The sequence below is a fragment of the Zootoca vivipara genome, chromosome 7 (genome assembly GCF_963506605.1).
Source record: "Zootoca vivipara chromosome 7, rZooViv1.1, whole genome shotgun sequence".
NCBI classification, from domain to species: Eukaryota; Metazoa; Chordata; class Lepidosauria; order Squamata; family Lacertidae; genus Zootoca; species Zootoca vivipara.
The window spans coordinates 87,325,033-87,349,988 of NC_083282.1; the positions used below are offsets into that span (position 1 = coordinate 87,325,033).

Here is a 24,956-nt window from a genome sequence, read left to right on the forward strand (position 1 = left end):
TGATCCTGTAAAAGTTTGCCCTAGAAATCCCTACCACTAAGTGAAATGGAGAGTGTGAAATACCTAGGGTTGCCAGACTCAATAGTGGACAGGACTTCTGTGCCTTTAATTGCCCTGCTCTCTTTTGAGTCTGGAAACCTTAAAGAGAAACCAGCAGACCCTTTGCTTGGAAATTAAACAAAGGGTCTGCTGGTTTCTCTTTAAGGTTTCCAGACTCAAAAGAGAGCGGGCCAATTAAAGGGACAGAAGTCCTGTCCACTATTGAGTCTGGCAACCCTAGAAATACCAGAGCCCCCTATCCCCACGTGTTCACAGAATCCCCTCTGCCATGGCTCCAAGTCCACTGCTACTCACCCTTTTAAATCTGCACTTTTTTCTCCTCCCGTTTCCTATCCCATGTTATTTAAGCCCCTTTCTTGCCATGCAGCTAAACTATTAAGGATTCTGCCCAGGCACAACTTGATGAGTCGACCATCAGGCAGTCTGCCTGCCTTGTCCACATCATGCATCTGCCGGGCATTGAAGTCAGAGCTTTTGGATTAAACTCTTGGCTGGGATAAATCTTTCCTGACCCTGAGATGTGGTGTGTGTGTGTGTGTGTTTAAAATGGACTCCTTTCTCCTTCTAAGGACACAATAAAATTGCTTCTCGGTTAATGCTTCTTTCCGCAGAGACTTCTAGCAGCTGAACTGATGACAGAAAGCACAGCAAGGTGGATGAGTTGAAAATGCTACCTTTTTGGTGACTGATCCAGTTTTTGCTTGTGGCAATGCAAACTTGGCTGGCGTGCTCAGAACACAGTGTTATGCCTGCTGAAGTGTAAGGGGACCAGCACTTAAGAACATCAGGTGCAATCTGACTAATGGCTTTTAAACTCAGCCAGCTTTCTCCTCTTTTATCCTTTATCTTCTCCTTTTACCAGACCTGAAACAAGCTCCCTGAATGTCCCACTGCAACACTATTCTAAATCTGGCAATGCCTTCAGTCAGATGGTTTGTAGAGCAGTGTGCAGTGGCTCGTATTTGGAGATCCGAGGCAGAATGAGTTTCCTTTTGTGTTAAGATGCCTGCTCAGGTTCATTTTGACCAAGCCTCCTAAAAGTTACTTTCAGAAGAGAGTATATCATATAGTATCTTTGGTTGGACCTCAGAACTGGATGCTGGTGAAGTTCTTTTTGAGCTTCAGAAGCAAACAAATCCTTTTTGAGGATCAGAAACAAACACTGGGAGCTGTATAAAACCCATCATGAATGAGAGAGGAACTCTTAAAAATCCTGAAATCCTTTGTATTGGGTTGAAATCTGAACCAGAGAAGAATTCCTGAGTTGTTGGACAAACACCCTCCTCTTACCCTTAAGACAAGTATCACCAACATTTCACCTGTGGGTATAATGGTGCCCTTGAGGTCTTTCCTTGGTGCCTCTGAAGCCTCTGAGATCCCTTCCCCTTACTCACTCCTTGGTCACGAAAGGGTGAGAATGTTTATCTTTTTCTCCCTTAAAAAGTACATAGAGCTGAAGTAGGAAGTTGGAAGAGTGACTGTCCCCCACTTCTTCTTGTAGCTCTATGTCCTATTCAAAGCTCAGCACAATTCTATTGGATCCCCTTCTTACCCATATCCCTTGGAAAAGTGAGGTGTACATACATGTGTGCTTTCTCTCTTTTGTCACATGGGGGCAGGGGTGATCGAGGGCAGGAGGAGAGAAATGACCAGTGAAGGTGGCATCCACAGCACTCATTCAAAAACCCAAATTTGCCCATGGACCTAAAATGTTATGTAATTATTATTATTATTATTATTATTATTATTATTATTATTATTAAAGGTAAAGGGACCCCTGACCATTAGGTCCAGTCGTGACCGACTCTGGGGTTGCGCGCTCATCTCGCATTATTGGCCGAGGGAGCCGGCGTATAACTTCCAGGTCATGTGGCCAGCATGACAAAGCCGCTTCTGGCAAACCAGAGCAGCACATGGAAACGCTGTTTACCTTCCCGCTGTAGCGGTTCCTATTTATCTACCTGCATTTTGACATGCTTTCGAACTGCTAGGTTGGCAGGAGCTGGGACCAAGCAATGGGAGCTCACCCCGTCACAGGGATTCGAACCGCTGACCTTCTGATCAGCAAGCCCTAGGCTCAGTGGTTTAACCACAGCACCACCTGGGTCCCTATTATTATTATTATTATTATTATTATTATTATTATTATTATTATTTATTACATTTAAATACAGCCCTGCATCTGAAGATCTCAGTGTAATTCCCAACACAAAATGTTGAGGACCTCCACCTTAAAGTTGCCCTTGGCCAAGATTTGGCAGATAGTTATATAGGTGTACCTGTGGAGCGAGGTCTGTTCTCCTTGCTCTTGCCTCCCTCTCCAGGTGTCCTGGCATCCTGAGTGTGCTAATAGATAGTACAGCCAGAATGCCTGGTTGGAGATGGGATTCTCATGGATCTCATCTTGCTCCTGCCATCAATGCCCAACCAGGTAAGACTTAAAGAGGAAGGGGAGGGTACTTCATAGTCAAGGGAAGCTGATGAGAGGAGCCTCCGTTTGGCTCAGAAAATAATTGCCTTCTCCTCCGGACCCCCCCCCAAAAAACCCAAGATCATTTTATTTCTAGGTCAATCAGAGGTGAGTGGGAACAAGCACACCCATCTTTTGAATTTACGCTTTCCGTCCTCATCCTGTAACCATCTTGTCATTCCTGCAAACCCCATGTCAATGCCAGGATTGACACCTGTTCAGTGGGACTTCCCTCACCCCTCTCCTTTTACAATGCACCCCTAAATGTGTTCAGCACTTTCCCCCTCAACCCTCTGGAGCAGGTTTAGGGAGGGTGTGTGGAGCACAGGAGAGGAGAAGCAAAAAACAGGCCATTGTTTTGCCACTCTACAAGGCTAGCCTCCCACCAATGGGAAGACACTTTGCTGACAGTATCCCTTGCCAAAAAAGCCACACACACCTGGAGCCAGCCTTGTGGAGAGAGAGAGAGAGAGAGAGAGAGAGAGAGAGAGAGAGAGAGAGAGAGAGAGAGAGTATATTCAAAGGTACCACAAGTGGGGAACCTATGGCCCATATGAGGATTCCCAATTGGACCCATGAAGCCATTTATCTCTAGTCCTTTCCATCTGCTCCACACCTAATATCATTTGTCATCAGGTGTGGGGCAGGTACAATCTCAGCTGTCCTTACAGTGTACACTCAATTGTTCCTCTGCAAGCTGGGCTTGTATTCAGCCCCTTTTAAATTGGGCACCATTGGATTAGTTCTACTTGGGAGATCTTGCATAAGAGCCAGTTCCTGATGTGAGCAGGCCTTGCTTGCATTTTATGGTGAAATTAAATTTACTTCCAAATGTAAACCTGCCAGGGATTGGCTACACATGGAAGTTCTCGACTGAGAGCTCCTGACCCCTATCGTAAGTGGGGCTTGCTTTTGGCACTGAATTCAGTCCTGAATGCAACCCTCCCCTCCCTCCCACCAGGTCTAGCTGCATTGGGGAGTTCCCATTCAGGAGCTCACCTTGGGAGCTGCTGGTTACAGCCAATCCTTGCCACAAGCAGGGCTTGCTTTCTGCTCTGAATGAGTCACAGAATGCAAGCCCCGCTTTCGGCAGGGTGAGTGGTACAAAGTTCTTCTTCTGCAGTCATGGCTCTCACCATTCTGAGTGTGCTCCCAATTCTTCATTTGAAGTGTGGTTGGCATGTCGCCCCACCCACCTGTTAAAAATGGTTCATAGAGGGTATGCCAGTATCCCGCTACTGACATTTACCAGCAAATAAAGTGCAAGGTCAGGTAGCCACCACTGCTCTTGACTTTGCCCTATTCATCATTCGACCATTTGCATTCTGCTTCCAATTCCCTTTCGGAATTACATTGTTGTTTGGGGGAAGTATTCCTCCCCCCTCCACCCAGCCTGTCAGGATACTTTAAACAAAACAGTCTCACTCAGGAGGGATGACAGTATAACGATAAGACCCCCGACTTATCACAACCCATTTTGGGCTCTAGGATTCCTTTCCCAGCCAACGATGATAAGACTATAATGCAGCCCGAAACCCTTTGTACACTGTCCCATTGAACACAGGGACTGAGGATGGAATGAAACATCATTACAGGAGCTGTGGCTGATGTCAAAAGCAAATAAAACAAAACAAAAAAAACTGCCACCTGAAGTCTCCCAGTAACATGAAATAAAAACAATTAGAGCAAGACCATTATGTCCCGAATTTCTACACCTCCGTAAATAGCAGGGAATAAAGTGAAGGGACAGAGGAAACCCCATGTTTTATTTTATGACACATTACTAGTATCAGAGGAAGAGAAGATGCAAAGGAAATATGGCCGTCTCTATTGGACCCAAGGATGCACCCGATTGGTCAACACTGTTTCACCTGAGTGAGGTGAATGCTTAGGTATAGATATAGGTAATCCGTCTTTTCCTGGCCAGTGACAGTTTTGAAAGTGATCACAAGTCAGTCTGTAGTGGATCACTCTGATTTTTTTAAATAAATAAAAAACACCCACATGGAAATTCAGATTTATCTGCATATTCGAACACACATCTCACTAGGTGAAACCATTGACTCCCTCTGAAGGTTGGGGAAGTATTTGGTAACTTGGGGAGTGGGGTGGGCAAACTGAGTATATTCAAGGTTCTTACTTTTAAATATGAAGTGCGCAGAGAAATTGCCTCTCTCTTTTAATAACAAAAGGGCCACTTCAAATAGGAGCTTGGCTTTAGTTCAGCACTGTCTGCGCAGACTGACACAATCTACTTCCTCATAGCCCTTCTCCAGTAAGTACGTATTGTAATCCAAGTTGTAGTCCATTTTCCCAGGGCAACCAAAACCCATACTGCAGAGAGGTTAAAAAAACCCCCTCCAGATTTCCTCCTTTATCTACTAATGCAGCAGCCAGGCAAGGTGGGGGGTTGTGAGCTCATGAGAAGAGATGCCATCATAGAATCAGAGAATTGTAGAGTTGGAAGGGTCCCCAAGGGTCATCTAATCCAGCCCCCTAAAATGCAGGAATCTCAACTACTTTAAAACCCCCCAAGGAAGGAGAGTCCACCACCTTTTGTGAGAGTCTATTCCACTATTAAACAGCTCTTACATCATGAACTTGGTGATGTCAATTTGAGGTCATATTTGGTCATAGAATGAACCAACCTATTCTCCTGTATGGAAAATAGCCAGAGTTGCCAGGCCGAGGACAAGGCATGGGCAGGGCATGGACTGTCCCTTCACTAGTTTCTCTGGGCAAAAGCACGATTTCTTAGCAGGCTTGATGTTCTCACCTTAGAAACAAGAGCTTCTGCAAAAGGATTGTTGCAATGACACCTAAGACTAGGGAAATGTTGTTTTGTAGTACACAGGCTTACAGCGGGCTGCGGAAACAACCCACCTTTGGGGGATGCATTCCTTGGGTACAGCCAAATGCTCTCTGTGTTGACATGGCTCTAACCTTCCCTGACAGCCATTTTACGCTTGGCCCTGGCATTCCTTGTGAGATCACAAACAGTGTCAAGACGTCCCTGTGAGCTGCTCAGTGCAGCTGCAGACAATAATCTCTTGTGCAGAACAAGAAATAGAAGATGGATCCTTCCAGCCTCATCCCCGGACAGACACCAACAAAGCTTCTGCAAGGTCATATCCTTCTCCCCCACCCCTCCTTTCTCTCACCCCAGCAATGCAAAGGAGCCTTCTGGGAACCCTAAGGCTAACGAAGTGTGAAATTTATGTCTATATGTGTATATTGCAAACAAGGTGCCTCTTTTTCCACATGAACTGGTGATTACGCTGGAAGAGGACAAGTGGCAACTATTGCCTTTAAAGGTGCAGTCATCATTTCCCCCTCTGCTCTTGGCAATCACGGCATCCTTCTGGCCTGGCATTTTGCCCACCGCTTTGCAGAAGCTCAGGCTCACCTTCCTATGGAACATTTATGGCATGGGAGCCGCTGCAGGCTAGCTCCCTCTTTTGCAGTAATAGTAATGCCAAATGCCCAGGATTTAGAGTTGCAGACTTTATTTGATTTCTTACCCAGATTAATCAATTAAAACAGCATCCAGCTGATGAATAGCATGACACACTTAACAATAGATAGATAGATTTTCAGGTGGTAGATTTTTTAGAAGAGGTATTTTCCCTTCACCTTAACAGAAATCTCTCTTATTGTGAAGTGGTGCCTGCTGCATATATAAAGGTGAAGGTAAAGGAACCCCTGACCATTAGGTCCAGTCGCGAACGACTCATCTCCCTTTACTGGTCGAGGGAGCCAGTGTACAGCTTCCGGGTCATGTGGCCAGCATGACTATGAAACTTCTGACGAACCAGAGCAGTGCACAGAAACGCCGTTTACCTTCCCGCTGGAGTGGTACCTATTTATCTACTTGCACTTTGACGTGCTTTTGAACTGCTAGGTTGGCAGGAGCAGGGACCGAACAATGGAAGCTCACCCCGTCATGGCGATTCGAACCGCAAACCTACTGATTGGCAAGCTCTAGGCTCAGTGGTTTAAACCACAGCGCCACCCACATCCCTTGCTGCATATATATGGGCCAGTTAATAAATAAAGGCTACAATCCTATACACCAGTAGTTGGGCACCTCCAGCCCATTGGCCTAATCTGGTCTAACATTCCTCCCCATTTGTCCCATGAGGCCATTTCAGTCAAGCCAGCCCCTACACCTGCCCTACAACTGAAGTTAAACAGCCCCACACTGCACTTGAGCTGTTTGCGTCTCTTCCCAGGAATCTGTTCAGAGGTAAGGTGATTGGGTAAACACAGAGCGCTGTTGCCAGCTGGTGAGATGAGGGTGCAATTATCCTGGCTGCAGGGGTTTGCTTTACCAGCACATTTCCCAGGGGGGAATATGCTGGGGGAAGCAGACCCCATTAGGACTGCACTCGCCGCTCAGCCCCTCCTGATCGTATGCTTAAACCCTAATTAAACATTAGCTGCACCGCCACCCCAATTAATTCGAGGCTGGGTCAGAGTTGGCTTAGTGGCAGCGCATATACAACCCCATTGCAAACTGATGTCAAAATGTGGAGAATGAACTTTAGAATGGAAAAAGTGAGAGGTTGGGAGAAGCTGATATTGACAGATTTTTCCATCCCTTTGGAGGATATGCTATGATGACGTCAAGCCTGGAATTCACTGCCGCAAGTTGTGTTGGCAGCAACTCGCTTAGCTGGCTTGAAAAAGGTTTAGGCAAATTCAGGGAGGACAGAGCTAGGGTTGCCAGACTCAATAGTGGACAGGACTTCAGTACCTTTAATTGCCCTGCTCTCTTTTGAGTCTGGAAACCTTAAAGAGAAACCAGCAGACCCTTTGTTTAATCTCCAAGCAAAGGGTCTGCTGGTTTCTCTTTAAGGTTTCCAGACTCAAAAGAGAGCAGGGCAATTAAAGGCACAGAAGTCCTGTCCTCTATTGAGTCTGGCAACCCTAGACAGAGCTGTAAAAATCTGCCAGCCATGTGCTATTTCCCTGTGAAACAGGCTTCCATCTTTCTTCCTCATTTATAGAGAACTACAGGATTTCTTTAGCATTACATTGGGTGAGGTTATGCAAACCTTAGCATTTCGAGGTGGCTGAGGGTGGTGTATGTGCTTTCCTTTCCATTCAACATTTCTCCTGTGCTTGCAGCCTCCCTGGCTGCCTGTCCTTCCTGATATGAAGAAGCCTCATGGGATATGTTTTTTTATGATGTCTTTCCTGGGCTATTAGTGATGCACTGGGAGGACCAACTCCAAGTGCCTGAGATGGCAGTTGATCTTGTGTTTAAAAGAAGTCCTCCCTTTTACTTAAAAAATGATGAAGAAGAAATGTGCCCAGTTCTTTAAAAGTAAAAAATATGTCTCTTTTCAACTAACAGCTGCCAGGCATACAGTGGGCAGTCACCCCACCTTACTGTGCTGACAGGAAAACACAGACAAGGTACATCACAAGTTTTCAGGATGTTTGGCACTCGGGAAGGTTGCAGAGTGCAGGGCTTCATTATTTGCAGAATGGAATATATGACATTCACAATGGTCCTTAGCAAACTCAAAAGTAAGGGGAGTTCAAACCAAACTCTGCACCCCACCCATGAGAATTTCACCATTGCTGTTCACACTTCTCTTTGAATCATTTCCCATTGCAGTTTTATTAATTGATGGACAATGCTTGATTAAAAAAAAAACAGGGAAGAAAATTTCACTGTATCAGTAGTTGAGGAGCTTACGATTAACCACAGGAAGTCTGAGCCTGTCCTATTTTGTGGGGGCCAGTCCTCTATTTGAAGGGCTGTCGGACAACAGTCCTCTATTCAAAAGAGTCATTTGACCCAATTCCACTTTAAAGATAGAGCCTGAAGATGGATGAGAGTCCCACGGACTGCAAGAAGATCAAACCTATCCATTCTGAAGGAAACCAGCCCTGAGTGCTCCCTGGAAGGACAGATCTTGAAGCTGAGGCTCCAATACTTTGGCCACCTCATGAGAAGAGAAGAATCATTGGAAAAGACCCTGATGTTGGGAAAGATGGAGGGCACTAGGAGAAGGGGATGACAGAGGACGAGATGGTTGGACAGTGTTCTCGAAGCTACGAACATGAGTTTGACCAAACTGCGGGAGGCAGTGCAAGACAGGAGTGCCTGGCGTGCTCTGGTCCATGGGGTCACGAAGAGTCGGACACGACTAAACGACTAAACAACAACAAAGATGAGTGAGTCTTGAAGCTGCAAGAAACCTGGAAACCAGAGTGAGTAAGAGAACAGGTCACCTGGGATGCTTCTCGACAAGCTACTTCTTGAACGTTCATCCTGATAAGTTTGCAGTGCAAGTTGGGATCCTCCTCATAGAGGGTCCATGTTGTGTGTGGCCCTGGACAGGGGCGTAGGAAGGAAGGGGCGATGGGGGTGCTCTGCCCCGGGCAGCACGTTCCCGAGGGCGCCATGGCGGCGCCCCGCCCCGCCCCAGAACGCGTGCCCTGCCCCTCTGGGCGGCATGACACGCCCCGCCCCCAGAATGCCGCCCCACCTCCGGAACACATGCCATGCCCCTCCAGGCGGCATGCCCCACCCCAGTACGTGCGCCCCGCCTCCAGAATGTGCGCCAGCCCTGCCCCAGCCCCCGGTGCCAGAGCATGAAGCTCCGCCAGTGGCCCTGGGACACCCTCCCACAACCAGCTGAGAGAAGAAGAAGAGTTTGGATTTGATATCCCGCTTTATCACAACCCAAAGGAGTCTCAAGGCAGCTAACAATCTCCTTTCCCTTCCTCCCCCACAACAAACACTCTGTGAGGTGAGTGGGGCTGAGAGACTTCAGAGAAGTGTGACTAGCCCAAGGTCACCCAGCAGCTGCATGTGGAGGAGCGGAGACGCAAACCCGATTCACCAGATTACGAGCCTACCGCTCTTAACCACTACATCACACTGGCTCTGAGAGGCGGGGCTTTGCCCCGCAACCAGCCGGTGGTGACACGATCATGCCAAGGGCTTGTTAGGCAATTAGGAGGTGCTGGCATGATCATGGGTGGGGTATAAAAAGGCAGTGTGACATGGGCGCGTCATCTTGTTTTGCGCTGCCGAACACACACACACACCCTCTCGGTTAGGTCGTGTTTGGCCTTGGACTTCAGTTGGTCACCTGTTTTGGAATGGGGGCTGGGTAGGAATTTTTCCAACATGGCAAATTGGCGGTGGCCGCTTGGTTTTCACCTACCTCTTAGCAATCATCACAACTTTGTAAGGTTTGGCAGTTAGGCATTGGTTTGGGGGAGTGTGGGGAGGGGAGGTACGGCCATCAACTGCCCCTCCAAGTTATAGGGTATTCCGTTAAAGGAATCCGAGGGTCTGGATCTCATTCGAAGCCCTGGAGGGGCTACGGCCATGACAGGACTCCCGGGAGCTTCAGGGGTGAGCACCAGTCATTAGCCATTGATGGTGCTCCCCCGGTTGTAGTTTACCCTTTGCAGGCTTCCTGCTAGGTGGGCAAGAGCCAGTTAAAGTCTGGATACCAATGCCTAAGCCAATACCATTCATACTTGTGTATTTCAGAAAGCTGTGGCCTAAATTTTGCACATCAACCTTTAAACTAAATTCTGTGTCCATCATGTCTATAGGGGGTGGGTTTTGGGGCTTGACGTGCGATTAGACAACATTGGATACTTAATGAGGATTTGTTCGTGGGGAGGCTAGCTAGCATGTCAAACCAAATGTTATCCCACACTTTCCACTGGATTTCCCCAACAGCTTCTATACTGCAAGAAGTCTGACCTTTCGAGGAATTGGGTTTTTTGCACAAGACCACCCAGTCAACTATATTTATGGGATCTGGATTTGTCAGTTAGTGAATTCCACCTGAAAATAGCAGACAGCCTGGAAGGCACCCCTGGTTGCAGCCTTACCCACGAATTTCTGTTGGCCATTATTTCTAAATTTACAGCTTTGCATATAAATTAACACGTGCAGAGTTTTGTGCAAATCTGTGCCCTTTCCTCTGGTGCTGTGTGTCCTCTTTTTGGGGAAGATGTGTAATTGGCCGCCCAATCTAGCAGGGGTCTTCTAAACTGATGAATTTGCAAGGCTGTCATTCAATGCAAATCTTCTCCAAGTGACTTTACTTCTTATGTTCTGAATATCTGCAGATCAAGCTGCTGTTCATGACACAGCAGCAGGGACTGGGAGAAAAACTAGGCACCCCTATATCTGGTTCTCTTTCCAACACCCCACCCCATTCATGATGCGTCACGCAGCTTTCAACAACCTGGCACAGAAGGTTTTACCTTCCCTGCGTCTTCCCACCTCCATTTGTACACAGAGGCAATTGAACGAGACCAGCTCCCTTGTCTCATTACGATTATTCCTGGTTTCGGTAAATAAATGGCTACATATGTATTTTTCACCTGCATCTGAAGAGGAGGTCCTGTGTATTCCCCACACTTCTCAATTTTTCATGCCTCTTTGGGGAAAAGAGTTCAAAGGATAGGAAATAAACCTAGGAGTTAAAAGAATAAGAGAGAGGGGAAAATAACAGAGTCAGCATTTTCCCCTTTGCTTATCATAATCCAGTTATATTCCTTTCCCACCCCCCACCCCTTTTTGGTTACTCTGCTGCTGCTGCTGCTTCTTGATGAGACGCTGTGAATTTAATTCTTGTTTCAGCAGGGCTCTTGTATCTAGTGTTGAGTATTTAAGTAGGGCTAGAAGCTTTAATCGGTTTAATCAGTAGATGAATCAGCTGAAGCCAATTTTAATCAGCAAGACTGACAGCTGAAAACACACTGATTTTTCCCAAGGCTCTTTTGGCACCAGTATGTTACTCTAAAGACCCGATCCTATGCATGGCAACTCAAAAGTCAGCTCCACTTAACTAAAATGGTGCTCACTGGGAAGTAAGTGTGTTAGGATTGTAACACACACAGCCATTTTTTTTTCTTAAAATGAGAGATTGCTTGGTTGGTAGAACATGAGACTGTTCATCTCAGGGTTGTGGGTTCGAGCCCCTCATGGGACAAAAGATTCCTGCATTGCAGGGGTTGGTCTAGATCAGGCATCCCCAAACTTCGGCCCTCCAGATGTTTTGGCCTACAACTCCCATGATCCCTAGCTAACAGGACCAGTGGTCGGGGAAGATGGGAATTGTAGTCCAAAACATCTGGAGGGCCGAAGTTTGGGGATGCCTGGTCTAGATGATCCTCATTGTCCCTTCCAGCTCTATGATTCTATGGCGATTTTTTGCTTTTGTTTCGGGCACCACAGTTCAAGAAGGATACTGACAAGCTGGAACTTGTCCAGAAGAGGGCAACCAAAATGGTTAAAGGCCTGGAAACGATGCCTTATGAGGAACGGCTTAGGGAGCTGGGTATGTTTAGCCTGGAGAAGAGAAGGTTAAGGGGTGATATGATAGCCATGTTCAAATATATGAAAGGATGTCATATGGAAGAGGGAGAAAGATTGTTTTCTGCTGCTCCAGAGAAGCGGACACGGAGCAATGGATTCAAACTTCAAGAAAGAAGATTCCACCTAAACATTAGGAAGAACTTCCTGACAGTAAGAGCTGTTCGGCAGTGGAATTTGCTACCAAGGAGTGTGGTGGAGTCTCCTTCTTTGGAGGTCTTTAAGCAGAGGCTTGACAGGCATATGTCAAGAATGCTTTGATGGTGTTTCCTGCTTGGCAGGGGGTTGGACTGGATGGCCCTTGTGGTCTCTTCCAACTCTATGATTCTATGATTCTTAAGACTGCAATTTAATTATGTCTGCTCCGAAGTAAGTCTCACTGAATTCAATGCACCTTAATCCCAGGTAAATGGGATTGGGACTACAGCCTAAATTGCAATATCTCTCATACAGTGGTGCCTCGGTTTACAACCACAATTGGTTCCGGAAATCTGTACTTAACCTGAAGTGAACTTTCCCATTCAAAGTAATGGAAAGTGGATTAATCCGTTCCAGACAGTCTGCGGAGTACTTAAACTGAAGCGTACTTAACCTGAAGTGAACTTTCCCATTGAAAGTAATGGAAAGTGAATTAATCCGTTCCAGATGGGTCCACGGTGTTTGTAAACCGAGGGAGTTGTAAACCGAGGTATGACTGTATAGCCTTCAGGCTCAGTGGATATAGTGAGGCATACACAGAAGTGAGTTGCTGGGTAGGATAGACCTGCTCTGCCACTTTCCTGGCAGGTAGCTCTCCATTGCTTACTGGGAGGGAGCAGCACCAGCAGGAGGAGGAAGGGTAGCAAGGTGCAAATGCACTGGCAGAGCCAACCTGGTGCTCTTGCTGGTGTGTTTGCACTGCACTGACCTCCATCAGCCAAAGAAACAAGAGCCATCAACTGCTATTCAAGCAAGAGCCCTAATCATTGAAGCTTAGCCTGACTTGGAAGTGGATTTTTTAAAAAATGTTTGCAGTCAGGGATGGGAAATCTGTCAATTTTGGTTGCTGTCTTGTTTTTCATTTTCCAAATCTTAAACTCATTTCAACAAATTTCCACATCTGTTTGCTGTTTTTTGTTTTTAAAAAGTCCTCAAGAAATTTCATCAGGATTTTAGTGCCAGTTTCTCCAAATATAAACTTTTTTTGCATGCAATATTCCCTGAAGTGTAATTAATTTTTTGCACTTTAAAAAAAAAACTAATACATGCATTTCAGTGCACACTTCACCTTAATATATGCTTTTGTACACGTTACTTAGCTAGAGAACTGCGCTTCAAAATTTCAAAGGATGTCTGTGCTTAGGTTTGTGTGTTGTGTCGGAAAGCACAAACGAGGTAGGTTTGCCTTTAAATATGAACAGAATCAATTTTCTCCCCTATCCCTACTTCCAGCTCACCACTTTGCTCTAGCCTGCAAGACTTGATGGCTTCCCAGTAATGATAGCTGTGGCTGTTGCGCTCATGTCCTTCCCGTGGGATTCCCGTGGTCATCTGGTTGGCTACTGCCCAAACAGTTCATGTTCCATCCCAGATTTATATTTCAATGGGGCAACCATGGGTGGATCTGTACACAGGAACAAAAGAAAAAAAACCACTATGTAAAAATTGCATCGATTTTTTTTTTGCTCTCCAGCGCCATCTGGTGTTGCATGTTTATAATGCATTCAAAACATTGGTTTTTTGACTAATGTACTGGAGCTGAGTCCCACGTGGATAAAATCCAAGTGGCTGCCCCATCGCATCAGTTGGCCTTTGGGAATTCTGACTTAGATGCTACAGTACATGTTTAGAGTTTTCTGATTGAGTGCTCTATAAAGCTTTATAAAGAAAATAAGATATATAACTCGCCTCCCATCACCATTTTCTCACAGCATCGGGGAGAACACAAACGGCATCTGTTTGCTGTGCTTTGCCCTGCCTCCACCTCACATCTTTGGCTCTTAGTCACATGATAAGGCGAATGCATACCACAATGACGTGGGTGTTTCAAGAAGAAGTGGTGGTTCATCTGTTCTGGGAAAGATAGCAAGGTTTGCGGTATCCAAACTCATGCATCCCAGTGGAGAGAGGAATGATTGTATACCCCGTTTTATGAGTGTACACAGAGCAGTCTTAGCCATAGAGGCTAGTGGTGTGGGGAATCACGGCGCTGGGCGCTGGAGGGCGCTGGAGGGCGCCAGGGAAGTTGTCCAGGGGCCACAGCTTGGTAGGGGCAGCAGCCTACCCGCAGCCAGGGGGAAGGCAGGAGGAGGCAATCGGCACAGCGACCAGCCCTCCATCCCTCCCTCCCTCTGCCCGTCCCTCTCCGGCTGGTGTGCGCGCCCCACCTGGGAGGCAGGCGCAATCCCCGACGGCTGCCTCTCCTCTTGGCGCCGCAGTTGGTGGCCGGAGCACTTCTCCAGCCCTTTCCTGCCACTGCACAGGACTGGAGGAGGGTGTGGGGTGGCCGGGAAGGAGCTCGAGTCGGGGTAGGGGGACAGACGGGGACCCGCTTGGGAGGTTTGCGGAGGGCGCCACAGACCCGGGGTGGGCTACATGAGCTCTGCGGGACCCTTCCCTCTCCAGGCACGGAGGCGAAGGCGCGTTTTGGAGCGGGAGAAGCCACGGAGAGCCCTTTTTATCTCTGCGCCCTCCCTCTCTTTGGGGAATCTCCGCTGCCCCCTCCCTCCGCAGCCGGTTCCCTGGCAACCGAGCCGTGCATCATGAGAGACCCTTGGATGGAAGGAGGGGAGAGGGGAGGGAGGAGAGGGATCTCCCAAAGCCTTGTCCAGCTTGTCCAGAGGGAAAGGTGGGCGTGGGGGGCGCCAGAGGGATCCTTGCACCACAGCGCCAGATAGGCTTAAGACGGCCCTGAGTGTACATAATCTGATACAATATTGGCGGGAGGTGGTTTGTAGTTTAGGGGCTAGACTGTTGGACTGGGACTTGGATTCAAATCCTCACTCAGTCATGATCTTGGGTCAGTCGCTGTCTCACAGCCTAACCAACCTGAGAGTTGTTGTGAGGCTGTAGAGAGGTTTGCACCATCTTGAGCTCCTTGGAGGAAGGTTGAAATGCACATAAGTACACGAGAAATAAAAGTCCTAGATCTGATTTAAATGTCACCCAAAGCTGTGGCTTTTAAAACTCCCATTTTTTTAAAGAAAAAAAGAAAAAAAAATCAAATCAAATCTTTACTTCCATTTTTCATTGAATGATCCATAAAACACTGGCTGCTCTGGAGGGATGAAAAGGAGATTTCTCCTCATGCTAATTATAAAAATGCCAGGCTTGGAAGGGTGGGGGAAGAGAGACAGGTTATGATTTCTTGCATTAAACAAATTTTATAGCTGCAAAGAGTTTTAGTGGCTCTATTTGCAGATTTGGACGAGTGCCAGCTTGCTGTCATTAAACCTGTCGATCTTAAGTCTCAGCTGCACTTATTCAAAGTGGATATAAATAAAACTTTGAAGCCTGTTAAAGGAGCCAGTCATGTTTTAGGGTGGCCTTCAAGACCACTTGTTGAGGGCTTTTCTTTCTAAGCCTGGCTCAGCGTGGATTCAGACAACCCTCCTTCTCTTTACCAATGTTGCATTCAGTGGAAAGCGGAATCTGTTCATCCAAAGAGGTTCAGCGATGGTTTGTTCAAACACCACCGATATGTACCATTGGGTGTTAGGAGGGGTGTTCTAATTTTCCTGCCACTCAGAGTTCGCTAGTGACACATAGTGGGATGTGGGTGCCGCTGCGGTCTAAACCTCTGAGCTTGGGCTTGCCGATCGGAAGGTCAGCAGTTCAAATCTCCGTGACGGGGTGAGCTCCCATTGCTCTGACCCAGCTCCTGCCAACCTAGCAGTTCAAAAGCATGCCAGTGCAAGTAGATAGATAGGTACTGCTGTGGTGTGAAGGTAAACGGCTTTTCCATGCACTCTGGTTTCCGTCACGATGTTCCGTTGTGCCAGAAGCGGTTTATTCATGCTGGCCACATGACCTGGAAAGCTGTCTGTGGACAAACGCCAGCTCCCTCGGCCTGAAAGCAAGATGAGCGCTGCAACCCCATAGTCGCCTTTGACTGGATTAACCATCCAGGGACCGTTTACCTTTACCTTTAGTGACACATGACTTAGAGAAGGAGACAATATGGAGAATTAAATTTAGAATCCACTCATGCATTTTTTAAAGCGTTGAATCTGAAGTTTGGTGGTTGCAGTATTGGAAAGCACTGATTAATTTCCAATTTGCTCATGATATCACAACCAGGTTACAATTAGGGCTGCTTTGATTGTTCACTTGTTTTGCTTTTTAGGGTAAAAAAAAAATCTGCTCAGCAGTGCTATTTCCTGAGAACAGATTCCTACTGCCGAGAATGTTCAGGCTTCTACTGCCATTTTCTTTCTTTCCCTCCCCTCTCCCCCAAAACCAATCTGTTGTTTCTTTGGTAGCACTTTCAGCCCTGATTGGTTTTCATTCTCCTTCATAGGATAATCAAACCTCATTGGAGATGAGGTTCATTTAATCCAACCCTCTGCAATGCAGGAATATGTAGCTGTCGAACCTGCAACCTTGGCATTATCAGCACCACACACTAACCAACTGAGCTGTCATGCGCGCAGCCATTCCACTTTGGCTATCGCCTGAGTTTGCAGTAGGTTAAATTAAGCTAACTTAGAGTGAGGGCACAGATCACACTGGAGGCAAAATTTAGCTAATTTAGAGTGAGGGCAATATTTCCTGAACAGGTCACACAAGTGATACTAGCCAACCAGGAACATGAGAGGAAGCACAGCTTTGTGAATAGGCCACCACTTTAATCCTTTTTGCAGCAAAGCAATTCCAGAAAAATCACTGAAAGTGATGTGCTTTTCAATTCTGAGACCAGTCTTTGTGACAACCCCCTTTCCCTTTGATTCAGCCAAAGTTACAATAGTTAAAGTGTTTTTCTGTCATGTTGCCAGGTATGACAGACAAGAGCTGCTTCGGTGCTTGCAGAAAAAAAATTGATGACACAGTTGCCGAAAGCTCTCTCAGGTGAGGCCAAATATATTTTAAATGCCAAGTAATTAAATAAAAAAAGAACGTTTTTGTTCTTAAAGGGACGGGGAGGGAGGGAGAGAGCTTTAAATTAAAAATGAGATTTGAGGATAAAGTGAGGGCAAACATCAGCATTTAGTAACTACAAACATTAAGGCCAGCCCAAGATACAAGCCGCCTTATCCAAAGTAAGACCAATGGTTTGGGATGAATGGATTTGTCAATGTTGGTTTCTCCTTTTTCCATGTTAGATTTGTGAACATTTGTGCATGAGTGTTTTTTTTTAATGTCCTCATTAAAATTCACCATCAATTTTCTCCTAATATACACATTTCCACAAGGAATTTTCCTTAATGTGATGCATTTTATATGTTGTGTTCACTAATGTATGGATTTTTATCCAAACTTTCCCCTAATGTACGCATTATTTGATTTGAGAACTGACTGCAAAAATTTAAAGTAGTACAGTGGCACTTTGGTTCTCGAATGAAACGCGTTCTGGAAGTCCGTTCCACTTCCAAAACATTCGAAAACCAGGGCGCAGCTTCTGATTGGCGCGGCTTCTGATTGGTGCAGCTTCTGATTGGCGCAGGCGCCCCAGAAACAATAGCCAACAACTGAATTGGATGTTTGGCTTCTAAGAAGCTTTTGAAAACTGGAACACTTACTTCTGGGTTTTCGGTGTTTGGGAGCCAAAATGTTCAAGTACCAAGGCGTGTGAGAACCAACTATGCAGATTTTAGAAGGATACCTGTGTTTCCATTTGCACATTGCTTCAGAAATTGCAAATTATGTAGTTTCACATTAAGATCCACATCGAAATGAATTTCTCCATGACCAATGCGCCAAACTGCTTAGTATTGTCTACAGTGATTGGCAGCAACTTTCCTGGATTTCAGACAGAGAGTCCCAGCCGTAGCCAAAGACACCAGGAATTGAACCAAGGACCTCTTGCATGCAAGATAGATGCTATACCATTGAGCTATTGTCTACCCCCTTGGTAGTTTTCATGTACATGAGGGAAAGGGAGTCAAAGAGACAGCAAAAAATGAGAGGCAGTCAGTTCTGAGGGATCCAGTGAGGGGGTCATCGAAATGTGGTGCCAGAAGGCTGAATTCACTAAGGCACAAATCCATTTCATTCAAAAACCAAGCGCTCGTTTCTTCTCAAACTCTCCCTCCAAGACTGGTGTGACCTGCAACAGGTTCTGGATAAAGGTTCTAGGCATAGACTTTTTTGCCCCTCTAATCAGGAACAAAGGAACAAGATGTGCCAGAACAGAATTGAGCAACCCCTTTCAGCCCAAGGGTTGCATTCCCTAATGTGCAACCTTTTGAGGGCCACAGGACATTGGTGATGGTGATGGGGAACGAGAGTAGTGGATGCAAATCTGCATACAGTGAACCACTCCATGCATGAACAGCTCTCTTCATCATCCATGCAAGCATTATTATACTTCAGTGATACATTCCAGCCAGACCATTGCACTCAAGGGAAGCACCAGAACCTCCAAGTGTCCCCATTTTCCAGGGACAGTCAAGGATTTACAGAAGCCATCCTGGTTTCTGATTTGATCCCAAAATGTCCCATTTTTCCTTAGAATATCCCTATTTTGATCAGAGAAAATGTTGGAGGGTATGGAGTTATCCAACTCTCAAGCCATTATTTGTAACAACAACAACAACAACAACAACAACAACAACAACAACAACAACAACAACAACAACAACAACAATGGAAGCTGCCCAGAGTGGCTGGGACAACCCAGTCAGATGGCTGGGGTATAAATAGGGGACCCAGGTGGCGCTGTAGGTTAATCCACAGAGTCTAGGGCTTGCTGATCAGAAGGTCGGCGGTTCGAATCCCTGCAACGGGGTGAGCTCCCGTTGCTTGGTCCCAGCTCCTGCCCACCTAGCAGTTCGAAAGCACATCAAAGTGCAAGTAGATAAATAGGGACCGCTCCGGCGGGAAGGTAAACGGCGTTTCCGTGTGCTGCTCTGGTTCGCCAGAAGCAGCTTTGTCATGCTGGCTACATGACCCGGAAGCTGTCTGCAGACAAACGCCGGCTCCCTCGGCCTATAGAGTGAGATGAGCGCCGCAACCCCAGAGTCGGACACGACTGGACCTGATGGTCAGGGGCCCCTTTACCTTTAATAATAATAATAATAATAATAATAATAATAATAATAATAATTGTTTTATTATTTAGGATGTCCATATTTTCATCAGAGAAATGTTGGAGAGTATGAGACACTGAGCAGCGCAGGAGAGCGTTGTCGTCTTGGAAGTGGAGACATGTCCTGGACAGAGTTTCAAGGGCCAGACAGAACCTCAGTCCCCGTGCTAGAGGTTCCTTATGCTTCTGTTTCATGCATTGCACCAAAACCATGTCTTTATTAAATCACATCACCTGCAACACATGCAATCTTGCTGAAAGCCAGACTGTGCTGAAGGCACAGTTTCTGCAACTTAGAAAGCGAACTGTATTGAGTTGGTGGGGGGCAGGAAAGAAAGTAAGACATTATCACGTGACCAATTCCTTCCAGGCCTTGGTATACGCTCTATAGATCATGGGTAGCCTTAAGGCCCCAGCTGGAGAGCAATCCAGTTTACAAACAAGGAAACGGTACATGCCCCCAAAGTCTTTGTGCATTATTGAAAAGGGCATCAGGCACCACACTGTGCCAAAGATAAGGAGACTATATGTTTTCAAAGCACCATACCCCTCAAATGGGTTGATAATTCATGAAGAAAGCTACCTAATGCTTTGATCTCAGCAGACAAAAACATAACTGACTGAACAGTGCTATGGTATAGCTCAGGCATCCCCAAACTGCGGCCCTCCAGATGTTTTGGCCTACAACTCCCATAATCCCTAGCTAACAGGACCAGTGGTCAGGGATGATGGGAATTGTAGTCCAGAAAATCTGGAGGGCCGAAGTTTGGGGATGCCTGGTATAGCTTCTCTTGTGTGTCAGTCATAGAATCATAGGCCTCTGATAGAGCATCACTTGCCTTCATTACCTAACAATGGCCCTGCTTCATCAATAGATATCTCAGGAGGCCTTCTTTCTTAGGTACTCCAAATTAGTGCCATCCAGATGTTTTGGAGCAGAGCTCTCATCACCCTCAGCCATGTGCAGTTGAGGGGAGTTGTAGTCCAGAATATCTGGAAGGCACCAGGATGGGGAAGGTTGCCATAGGGTTATGTGTGTCAACTGGTTCACTGGTCATCCACAGCCTCAGGCTGCCTTGAAGGTGCATTCTGCCTCGAGTGACACAGCAGTATCAACCAAACAGCAGTGTGTGTGTGTGTGTGTGTGTGTGTGTGTGTTCCATCTCTGAGCAGCTCTGCAACAGAGTCCACAGGAGTCCTTAAATAGGGCAAGGTGAGGGGCCACAGCTCAGTGGTCAAAAGCATGTTTTGTTTGCAGACAGTGCCAGGTTTAATATTCCACACCGCCAGTGCAAAGGATTTCAAACAGACAGTTGCTGTTGTTTAGTCGTTTAGTCGTGTCTGACTCTTCGTCACCCCACGGACCAGAGCACGCCAGGCACTCCTGTCTCCCACTGCCTCCCACAGACAGTAGGGGCCCCAATATGTGCCTTGTATCTGTGCATTAAAAAAGAGATCAGTCTGTTTCTGTGTTGCTCTGTCTCTCTCCCCTCCCTTTAATCACTTTCAGGTTCTGAGGCGCTCTATTTAAATGTAGTTCTGTGCTACACATTCACTATAACGGGGAATCGAAAACCTGTTAAAACTTTTTCACCTTTTGGCCAAAGTGGATGAAATTTACAGGCCCAGAGTTCCTCCAGAGGATTAAGCCAATCAATGCTGGATCCAGTTTCAGCATTGTTTCATATTATTTTAACATTGTTGAAGAAAATGATGGGTTTTCCTCCCACTCCTTTCATTTCTTCCTTCTTAGCCCGTGACTGCCTTTATCCCCCATTATAAACAGTAGAGTTTCATTCAACATAGGAGAGATTCTGAAGGGGGTGGGTTTAAAGTATTTTGCCTCCCTCTCCCTGGTCAAGAATATTAAGTGAAATGCCGCCACCCAATTTCAGTACCCAAAATAGCATGGAGAATTTTAGGGTGCTTTTCACTGTGTTTCAGGGAAAGTTATCTAGTCTTCTCAGCAAATCTGACACCAAAAAACCCTATCAAAAGGAGAAATCAGGCAATGTTGATGGATGGAGGAGATAAAGGCCAGCTGGCTCCCCCTACCCCAACTGTGCAAGGCCTCCATCCTAAAATCCCACATCAAGCCCTAGATTGAGGAAGCTGTGCTCAGCCCTACAAATTAATATATAAGTATCATTCTTGTCTTCGATCCACAACTTGGGAAGCTACTGTGCATCTGTTGGTGTTGCCCAAAGCAAACAAAACAACTGGATCATCGTCCATGTATTCTGAGTTCCTCTTTGTTCCAACATGATTCATTGAGGTAGGGTTCTTACATTAATCCTATCAGCAGTCACTGGTACCATATAGGTTGAAGATATCTGGAGTAGAGCTCAAGGACCACCCTAAAAGAATGAGCAGCTGCCTTGCCACATTCTGAATATGCATTACCACCATAGAGCTCCCCCTGTCTCCACAGTAGGATCATTAAAACCAAAGTCTAGAATTACCTAACTGCACCACCATCAGCAAGATTGGTTCATGGTTCTTACATCACAGTGAATTCAATGGGATAAATAAGCATTTACCTAACTCTTTCACACTGCAATCAATGAGGTTTAAAAATGTACTCAACATACGCAGCAATTTTCATTACAGACCAGTTTTCCCCAACCTGGGGATCTTGGATTTTTTTTTGTACTACAACTCCCATCAGCCCTAGCCAGCACAGCCATGCTATGTGAAGCTGATGGGAGTTGTAGTCTAAGGCATCTAGAGGACACCAGGCTGGGGAAGGCTGATGCAGCCCTTCATAACAACAGACTTTATGGAAACACTTTGCTGTTTAATTAAGACAGCCTTTTATTTGTTTTGCACATTGCTTGCACGCAAACACTCATTCACATCCTGCGTCTCGCAGAGCATTAAATCACTGCCGTGACGGCCAAGTCCATTTATTTAAACAAGAGAGCAGAAGTGGGCTTCAAGGAGTGCACCTTGTTTACGAGATACAAAACCCTATTAATTCCAGGAGAAGTTGCTCTGTGCAGTTAGTGGTTTCAGACTTTCATGATGTACTCTCATATGGCATAGCAATAATTCCAGCGATAATTCCAGAGATGGGGTGAATTGTTCATTTGAGATATCAGAGCTAGGTTCTTTTGTGAAACCGTGTGAAGTCACACACAACACATCTGTTCTTGCCATAGCTGCCAAGTCTCCCGCTGAAAAATGCATGTCTGGGCACCGGAAATTGGGCGGCGCCAGGACCCAAAATGCCTGCCTCCCTGGCAGGTAAGAAATCCGGGGGATTTACGGGATTTTTCCCAATCCGGGCTGCCAGCGGGAAATGGTTTAAAATATGGGGGTTTCCCATGAAAAATGGGAGGCTTGGCAGCTAAGGTACTTGCAAATCCAGAAGATTTTTTTAAATTGCTTTTTAAATTTTAAATTCTATTTATAGACTAAAAGATCTTGAAGTGGCTCACATACACAATAAATACTAAAAAAATAAATAAATTAAAAATCCACATCAAATTATTCACAAAACAAAACACAAAGCCAATATCCATATCCATAACTGATTTATTGATTGAATTTATATACAGTTACAGACTCCGCTAACCCGGAAGTAGTACCTTGGGTTAAGAACTTTACCTCAGGATGAGAACAGAAATCGCATGGTGGCGGCGCGGCGGCAGCAGCAGGAGGCCCCATTAGCTAAAGTGGTACCTCAGGTTAAGAATGGTTTCAGGTTAAGAACGGACCTCCAGAATGAATTAAGTTCGTAACCAGAGGTACCTCTGTAGATTTCTAGTAATCTGAAGCAGTAATGGTCGCCTGCCCCACTCCTTTGTTTTCAGGTCCTCCCTTTTCCACACAGGAAGCTTGTATCACTTGTGTTAGTTTGCTTTAAGGTTCAGTTTGGGTTCCACCCGTTCTGAGACGTTATCAAATATGATTATCAAATGGACCAGGTATATGTTAAGGTACGTTATCCCACAGTTTCCAGCTTATTTACCCATCGCTTTCCTTCAGGGAAAATAGGTTTGTTACAGAGGACCCCTCCAATCAACTAAGATTGTGCAGCCTTAATTTGCCAGTATGTGACTGACTCCCACCCCAAAATAGCAAGAATCTGGAAGCACCCTTGATCAGTTCTGTCTGAAGAGAATGAGAAGATTTGACCTTCTCATATGCAGTCTGTGACCATACGTCTCTTTGAATGACTCGGAGAGAAGAAAAGTGTTGCACTGTACAAATATTTGTTTTAAAGGCCATGTGGGATCTGGATTTGAGGCTTCCCATTTGAAGGTGCAGGTGCTGGAAGCAGGACATGAGCAAACCAATACCTATTCTCAAGAGACTGTGCCAGGCATTTTTTTTTTTTAAAAAAACACACATTAGCATGCTTCATAGATTTTGGCCAAAGCAAGGAGAGATGAAAGAGAGTGGCGTAGCTGGACCAAGAAGCAAGAGGGTTGTTTAATGACGTGCTGGACTATGCAGGGAAAATATGGACAAGGAGCAAATCTGTGCCTTGGAATGAAACTGCTTTTTGATTGATGCAAATCTAGACATCCTTTTGGGGAAAAAAATTGCTTTGAATTTCTCCAGCAAACATGACCCCTCCAGAGATACTAACAGTATATAAACAATACTGATGAACAGTATGTTGTAAAAATAGCATCAATATGAGGAGATGTGAACCCTTGTCTCTCTTATATTAATAAGCATCATTAAGAGAGAGAGAGAAACCTTCATTTTGAGCTATATAAAGTGCTGGTTTGTAGCTGGATAAGGTTTGTCCATGGAGATACCTGGCACCATAAGTCCTCCTTTTGGGTAGCTAATATTTAAAGGCAACAGAGGGCAAGGGCTCTATGTGTTGGAACACATGCTTTGCATGCAGAAGGTCCCAGATTTAATCCCTGGTGTCTCAGTGTGTCTGGGTAGAACAGGGGAAGACTCCTGTCAGAAACTCTGGAGAGCCGCTGCCAGACTAAGTATAAGACAGCTTCCTAAATTTCCGTTTTCTTTAGATGTACTGTAGTAAGCTTCACCATTTCAGGACCCAGGACAGCGACCATAATGTGTTGCACCGAGTGAGTTTAATCCAGTAATGTCCTATATTCCATCACAGTTATGCTCTAAATTCTATCACAAGACTATTATCAACTACAGGCAAAAACATGCCATGCTTTCTCTCCCCACTCCATTCCAAATTTTGCTTATCATCCAGCTTGATGAGAAGTTCTGGAGAACTTGAAAACTTGTGCATGGCTTTGTGTCTTTTTGATCCTCATAAAAGTATTACCAAAATGTCTTTGGGATTCCCCACCACCCACCCAACATACCAACATTCAGTGTGTGTGGAACTCCTGGATGTTTTGTGTAACTTCACCCCCCCTTTTTCTTCCCCATCTTATTTCTCCCCCTTTCTCCCATCCACCACTGGGAGCCAGTGTGGTGTTGTGGTTAGAGTGTCGTACTGGGACCTGGACTCCACTGCAATATATACCAAGTTCCAAGACCAGGAACACAAGAGGCTGCCTTATACTGAGGTCAGTATTGTCTGTGGTGACGGGCAGAAGTTCAGAAGGGTTTCAAGGATTAGTTCCTGCCAAACCTACCTGGAGATACCAGGGATTGAAACCTTGGACCTTCTGGATTAGCTGTAGTTTCTGAGTCTCCTTCAAAGGTAGCCCTTATATATAAGGAAGCACCACTTTCCACATTAAGAACATAAGAAGAGCATGATGGATCAGGTCAATGGCCCACCTAGTCCAGCATCCCGTTCTCTTAGCAGCCAATCAGATGTCTGTGGGACCCAGGCATGAGAACACTCTGCCCTCCTATGGCTTCCAGCAACTGGTTTTCAGAAG

General features: G+C 45.9%; 1 long non-coding RNA gene across 1 annotated transcript in view; it reads left to right on the top strand.

The window, feature by feature from the left end:
* Positions 1 to 23,775, top strand: part of LOC118088186 (uncharacterized) — an 88,569-nt gene extending 64,794 nt beyond the window's left edge. The window contains exons 2-3 of the long non-coding RNA XR_004692953.2: positions 16,868 to 16,940; positions 19,153 to 23,775. This is a non-coding gene — a long non-coding RNA (uncharacterized LOC118088186). The remainder of the gene's footprint in view (positions 1 to 16,867; positions 16,941 to 19,152) is intronic.
* The last annotated feature ends 1,181 nt before the right edge of the window (positions 23,776 to 24,956 follow it).